General features: G+C 34.5%; 1 long non-coding RNA gene across 1 annotated transcript; it reads left to right on the top strand.

The window, feature by feature from the left end:
• Window positions 1-301: 301 nt before the first annotated feature.
• LOC110886772 lies at window positions 302-5,724 on the top strand. The gene is made up of 2 exons (XR_002562995.2): window positions 302-597; window positions 5,550-5,724. It is a non-coding gene; the product is annotated as an uncharacterized LOC110886772 (long non-coding RNA).
• The last annotated feature ends 1,900 nt before the right edge of the window (window positions 5,725-7,624 follow it).

The raw sequence follows: 7,624 nt of genomic DNA, 5'->3' as shown, positions 1-7,624 counted from the left end.
TTCTGTTAACGAGAAGAGTAGTTCGGTCACTTTATATGTAATTCTGTTAATAGAAGGGCAATTCGGCCAAATAAAATAACTGAATTGCCCTTCTTGTTAACAGAAAAATGGATGAATTTAACCTATTGGACTAAAATGGCAATGGTGAAACATTTTTGGATCCACAAGAGAAAAATGAAACATTTGGACTAAACTGGTAAAATAATTCAAATCACAGGAACTAAACTGAAAAAATAATCAAAACCACATGGACTAAAATAACATTTAACTCATAAAAATAAAAATAAGTAAAAAAATGGAATATTCGTTAAAACACAGATCGTATTCGTTGTTAGATCAACGAAAGAAAGGGGCGAGTTAGGGTTTCATCAGCAGCAGCGAGCGAGCATCCAGAGATCAAATGGGGTACACGAAGGGTCTGTTTTCTGTAATTATGAGAGACGGTGAGCCGCTGGTGAAGAAACTGGCCGCTGTGTCTGTCTTCGGTGTGCTTCCTGGAGCCATGGTCGCCTCCCTCATCTATTCTCCTCCAGATTTCATCTACAACAATAAACAATCTTCTTCTTCTTCATCTTCTCACTAAACAGATCTACACAGGTATCTTACTATTCTTACCTATTTTCACTTACCCATGCTTTCATTTCATTTTAATTATTAACCAATAATCAGAAAACAGAGACTTAGGGTTTCACGCTATTATTCTTGGATTGCGTATCTTCGAATTACGATTTATGATTCGGAGATTGTGTTGATTTGAGTGATGACTTTACTTGTTTGTTGTTAAGTGACTGCATGGTATTTTTTTGAGGATTTTTTATGGCTTGAATTGCAAAAGCAGATGGATATTAAGGTTTTAGGGTTTGTTTGTTTTTAACCGAGTATTGTGGATCACATATAGGGCTGTAAACGAACCGAACGAACACGAATAAGGCTGGCTGCCGTTCGTGTTCGTTCGTTAAGGAAATAAATGCGTTCATGAACACTTACCGAAAGAGACTTTATGTTCGTGTTCGTTCGTTAAGGAAATGAACGTGTTTACGAACACAAATAAACACAAATAAATTTGGTGAACGCGACGAAGGCTAAAGGTGGATCTCGGAGAGAGCAACACTAGAACTTGAGCCTTAATCATGACCAAACGAACACGAATAAGGCTGGCTGCCGTTCGTGTTCGTTCGTTAAGGAAATAAATGCGTTCATGAACACTTACCGAAGGAGATTTTATGTTCATGTTCGTTCGTTAAGGAAATGAACGTGTTTACGAACACAAACAAACACAAATAAATTTGGCGAACTCGACGAAGGCTAAAGGTGGATTGCGGAGAGAGCAACACTAGAACTTGAAGCCTTAATCATGAAATGGAGATTGGTAGTATTTTTCAAAGTGAATAATGAGAAAAGAAAGGGGAGGTGCATAAACAAGGTGGAAATATGGGTTTCTAGTTTAATTGTTAGGGTAATAAAATAAATAAAAGTTAAAGAGTATAAAAAGTATAAATGTAATATAAAAAGTAAAAAAAAAACTTTAATTAACAACAGAAACAGACTAACATGAACGATCACAAATGAACGAATGTTCACGAACACGTTACTGAACGTTCACGAACACAATTGAACGAATGAGACCTTTGTTCATGTTCGTTCATTTAACTAATCGAATAAAATTTCTTGTTCATGTTCGTTTGTTTATTAAACAAACTTCCCGCAAATAATTCACGAACTGTTCGCTGAACGTTCGGTTCGTGTACAACTCTAATCACATATGTTTAAATTGTGATTATGTATTTGTTTAAACTTTATATCAGATTGTGTGGTGTTTTTATCAAGAATTGAATTTGCTAGAGCAGATAAGTGTGTTGTGCTAGAAGCATAGAACAATCAGGTGTGTTATAGTGGAACTGACTGTAGTAAATTTTAAATAGATACTATGCAGTTAATATCGGTGCTATAGCGGTGCTATAGCGTCGATATATCGGTTATCGGTCGGAGGGCAAAAAATCGTTTTGAAATATCGGTTTTATCTCGGACAGCGATATTATCGGCGATAAACACCGATATATCGCCGAGATTTTGCAAAACTTGTATTGGTTTTCTCGCCGATATCTTACATGAGCCAGTTTTTCAAACTTTTTTTATATACAAAGTTACAAACTGCAGCTGGTGATAGACAATTCAATCGTGATAGAGAAGAAATGGTGGCTAATCGATGTTGTTGAATCGAAGCTTACCTGCTGATCGAACCTTAGATTCCCTGCTGAAGCGTAGAATGAAAGAAGCTCTGTGTCGGCTGTTTGTTTTTTAGGTTTAGAAGATGGAGGAGCGTACAGGGAGGAGATAGACAAGACGGCAACTGCTTTAGTTTAGGGTTTTTATTTATTAGTAGGGTTATATAAATTAACTCATTCTTTTTCTTGTTTACACCTTTTCTTTTAACTGAATTACAATTTCATCCTCCAGTTATAGATTTATCAAAATTAACCCTAGACTTTTACAAGTTAGTGCATAAAGATGTTGTTGTATACATATATTATATAGGTTCTAGATATTAATATACATATATTATATAGGTTCTATATATACATATATATATATATATATATATATACATTATATTATAAATTACTGCTATCCCACCGTGATAACCGATATCTCAAATATCGGTCCTTGACCGATATCCGATATTTTTCCGCATTAACTGCATAGAATAGATATGCAAATAGTAGATGTTTATTTCTTTGCAAATTAGTTTGTAATTTTAGGGGTACTTGATTTAAGTAAACAAGAGGTCGAATAGTATATCTTATATAAATTGATAATGATGTTACTTCACATCTGAAAACCAAAATTTTTGTCTATACACGAGACATGTTTATTATAGAATCAATTATTATAAGGTAGAGAACTACGAGAACTGTATAAACACTAATATCTTTTGCTTTAGATGTGCTACATGCATAGTTGTTAATAGCGACCATAGCGGTCGCTATAGCGCGATTTATAGCGACGCGACGTACTGTCGCTATTTGGTTCATAGCGACGACTATCGAATTTAGCGACAGTTATTATTTTTTTTTTAATTTTTTTAATGTTATAAAGGGTTATAGCTATAAAATAGCTAGATTTGTAGGTTTTTGTTAAATATACATGTAAAATAGCATATATACAAGGGTATTTTGATGTAATATACATATAAAAATTTTCAAAATTCTTTTTCTAGTGTAATCGCTATTTATAAAATAGCCGTCGCTATTCGCTACGTAGCCTAGCCATGCCTTGTCGCTATTTGTCGCTATTCGCTATCGACAACTATGGCTACATGTTGTGGTTACGTAACCGTCTACCTCACTCTTTTTCTAACTCTTATTATATGTGCCAAGAACTACCTGCAAGTGCATTATGTGATTATCACAGTTCTCGACATTAAAGCTGTTCTGTAATACAATCTCTATCTCTCTCTATATATATCTAACATAGTTTTGGGTCTAGGTACTGTTTTATTAGACCACGACCTGAATTGTACAGTATATAAGAAAATAAGAACATCTATGTCAACACATGTGTATCTCATAGTACGAAGTTTGTGGCTATAACACTAATACTTGATTAGGGTAAAAGTGTGAATTGGAATTATGTCTCAAGGATTAGACTGTTGTGTAGGTTGACAGATTTTGCTGATTTTAGCATGAAGCATAGTTGGCAAATTTGAATGATTTGTGAGAGATTGGAATTTACTGTTTGATCAAAAACTATGAAGCAATCAATGGTGTTTTTTAAAGTGTAATGAACAACAAATGCAACAAGACTATCTTTTCATGATTATTGCTACTATATTCTTGTATATAACTCACTAGCATGCTTAGTTTTATGTCTTTTAGATGTACATCAGTACATGCTATATAAATTATTATAAATTATTGGAGTTAATCAGCTAAATAATCATTGTTCAATTTATGGTCTGATAATTAGCTCATAAGGTTATAGTAATTAGGGTATTATAGCAAACTAGTTTTTGAGTCTTGTTACCCATCTATAGAGTTTTGATTTGTATGTGGTATTATGTAAGTTTACAAGGTATTTAAGATTAACTAGACAGAGATAAGGAACAGAGGGATGGCAATGGGTCGGGTTTGGGACGGGTTTGGGTAATCCCAAACCCAAACCCGGTTAGATAAGATTGTCCCAAACCCGTCGGGTTTCTAGCGGGTAAATACCCATCGGGTATCGGGTATACCCGTTAATTTAAAAAGATTACTCGTTGGGTATACTCATCTCAAAACCCATTGGGTATCTATCTGGTAACTACTAACCGGTTACATTTTGTATTGTCATTATAAAAATATATATCAAATAACTACAATGTATACGGAATAGAATACCTATATGTGTAAAAAATGGATATATCATATATATACATATTTAATAATATAAAAGAAATTATATAGGGTATACAATCGGGTAAACGGGTACACTTTATCGGGTAATTGGGTCAGGTAAACGGGTATATCACTTAATCCCAAACCCGTCCCATACCCGTGAAAAAAATAAAAACTATTCCCAAACCCGTCCTAAACCCGATTAACCGACCCCAAACCCGTCCCAAATGTGTCGGGTTTCGGGTTTACCCAGCGGGTTCGGGTTTGATTGCCATCCCTTAAGAGCGAATGGGTTGGTTGTGCAGGTTGGGTAATGAGTTAGAACACGCGAAGTAAAAAATCATATTGTTATAGTTACAACCCATATTCTATAATGAAGAGATCTAGGAGATTATAATGAAGACGTCTAGGAGATTATAAGCATTAGAGAACTTTGGGTGGTTTTTGATCTGTTTGGCACAATCAAGACCCTTAAAGAGGTGTAAATTAAAAATTCTACTCGTTTACTCCAGTGGAGATAAAAAAACCAACCTAAGTCAACCCAGTTTTGAGTAAACGGATGAATTAGCCGCCTATCAAGCATACCAGTCAGAGCGCACGATGCGCACGACTAGGCTTTTAGGCCGCACCTCATGTAGAACGCAAAAGGAGGGCCTTTCTGTAGGCTCCGTCACTCTGTGAAGGCATTGATGTTGCTAATATTTGTGAATTTTTGGCGTCGATTGAATAATTTTAATTGTTAATTATATTTGGATTTTATATAATATTATATTTATGAAGTGGTATTAGTTTTTTGATTTTATGCTTGTTATATATCTTTTTTTTTTCCTTCTTACTATTGTGCAGTTGTCTCGTGCATGTTTTCTGTGTCTTGTGCTTAGTCTGCAGACTTTGCTCTCTGAGCGCCTTGTGACTTTTAAGTCTTTAACTACTATGATATTAACGTCTGAATAAACCTTATATAATTTGTTCTTCATCTTATATGTGACATGTAAAATTTTGTGTACTTTTACAATTCACTTCCCTCAGGTGGCATCTTAGTCTCACACACATATTGCCTATGGCCATGGTTAATGACTTGTCTCTTTATTCCCTTTTATAGAATTCATTATCTTTTGAGAATTACAAACAACACAAAAGTTATCAAAATGTTGATCGACACTGTTTTTTTTGCAGCCTGCTTGGTAACTGTAGAAACGTGTTGTGTGGAGGAGGATGAATCGCAATAATTCTACTGGCTGGCGTGTTAGCCGTTATAGCCATTTGTTTCTGTTTTAGCATTATGTATTGAACAATGACAGCCAGATTCCTAAGTTTTTTTATCATCGTCTGTTGTCCTTTTGTTTCTTAATTTTGTGTGACTACCGTAGAGGGGTTTAAAATGGGTGGTCTGGATAATCATTCAAAATGGATTCACTCATATTACGGTCTGGGTCGGGATGGTTGTTCACGATCACCCTAAACTATGGTCTGAGGTGGTGTAGGTTCATTTTGGATAGCTCCACTATGATGTCTCACATAATATGGCAGTGTTTTAGACTGGCAATCTTGACCCATGTGTTTTTAGGTGGCCTGATTTGGACATCATATATAAAGTAAAGATATGGGCTGTTTTGGTTAAGTAGTATTTTTATGGGGTTAGGATGGGTGAACTTATAAGTGGAAAAAAATACAGATGGGTCTGGATGGGCAAACAGTTCATCTGGCAATCTTACTTCTCTCTCGACTCGAATCGGGATCTTAAAGAAATTGTTTGGTGAATCCTTGAGCATCGCTGGTATGTTAGATGTGAGACAAGATTTTCAAATTTGAATTATCATATGAAATTATGATTTGTTTCTTGAGTTTTCATGGCTAAATTACAATTTTTTTTTTTGTTGCAACTTCCCCTTATTTCTATCTGAATTCATTACGACAAAACAAGCATCATAATATATTTTAAAATTTCTTGGGTTACTTTCTCTTCAAATTTTACTTTTTATGTCCCATAAGTTATATTTTGGGCTTTGTGGGGGTTCTTGATTTTATTTGGATTTAACTTGTACGAATTATAAACTTAAAATATGAATCTAGTGTTGTAAAACAACGGTCTATTAGCAACCAATATATAAGTATATAAACATGAGAGCAAAACTATAAAATCATGTAGAGAATAGAATATGGAGAATTCTTATTCATTAATCTATATACACATATAGGCACATACATTAATACAAAAGAAATTGAAGAGATATGAGTCATGTATGTGGAGAGTCACCAAATAAATGATACATTCATAACACTCCCCCTTGACTATCCACATACCTTTAATACGCTTGGTGATGCTGCCTCGTTAAAAACCTTGCTAGGAAAACCCAGTGGGACAAAACTTAGCCAAGGGAAAAAGAGTGCAGCGCGTATTTTCTTATTCTGATACTTCTGCATTAGGTATGTTGCCTCGTTAAAAACCTTACTAAGAAACCCCCTCATTTTAACATGTATCCTTTAAGTGACGTGTGTCGATCTACCTTGAAAGTCGAATAAAGCTTTTGTAGCGAATGATTTGTCGCTTGGTCCCTTAATGTTCAATCCTTTATGTTGAGCAATGTTGTATAATCTTCTAACGAGATTTTAGGTGCCTCCTTGCAAAAACTATCATATGTCCACGACTATGTTTCGTAACATTCCTGCCTCTACAAGACTAACCAAACTTGTTTTGATGGGTTAGTAAAATATAATCAAATATCGTTTATACCTGAAATATTTCTTTGAACTCATTCTAATGTCTCTTCGCTTGGCAAAGGTTATATCATGACAATAAGCTCAAGTGAAAGATATTATAACCATACATAGCTACCAAAACATATTAATGCACTTATGCATTTAACGATGGTACTTCTAGAATGAGAATCTTTACTTTGGTAGGAGATGATAATAGACATTTCTTATAACAAATGACTTAAAAACCTTTAACATACTTTAAGGTTCAACTATGTCCATACTAAAATATCCAAACATCATCTTCTAGATGTACTTGAGGGATTAGTAAAATATAATTACATATATACTCGAACTACAATTCGAGTAATAATTAGACCGTGCCAAGGTCGTTCAAAAATTCTCCCTCTAAAAGCTCGGCAATTTCTCTCAATGATGCCTAGACATCATTACTGTAAATTGCGATTATAGTGAACTTTTAAAAGAAGAATGCTCATAGAACATGGCTAATTTAATCAAACTTATATCCCTCTTTATGCGAACATCTCGAGTTG

The sequence above is a fragment of the Helianthus annuus genome, chromosome 16 (genome assembly GCF_002127325.2).
Source record: "Helianthus annuus cultivar XRQ/B chromosome 16, HanXRQr2.0-SUNRISE, whole genome shotgun sequence".
Taxonomy (NCBI): domain Eukaryota; kingdom Viridiplantae; phylum Streptophyta; class Magnoliopsida; order Asterales; family Asteraceae; genus Helianthus; species Helianthus annuus.
The sequence above is the reverse complement of the archived record's forward strand: the minus strand, read 5'-3'. Positions and strand labels throughout refer to the sequence as shown.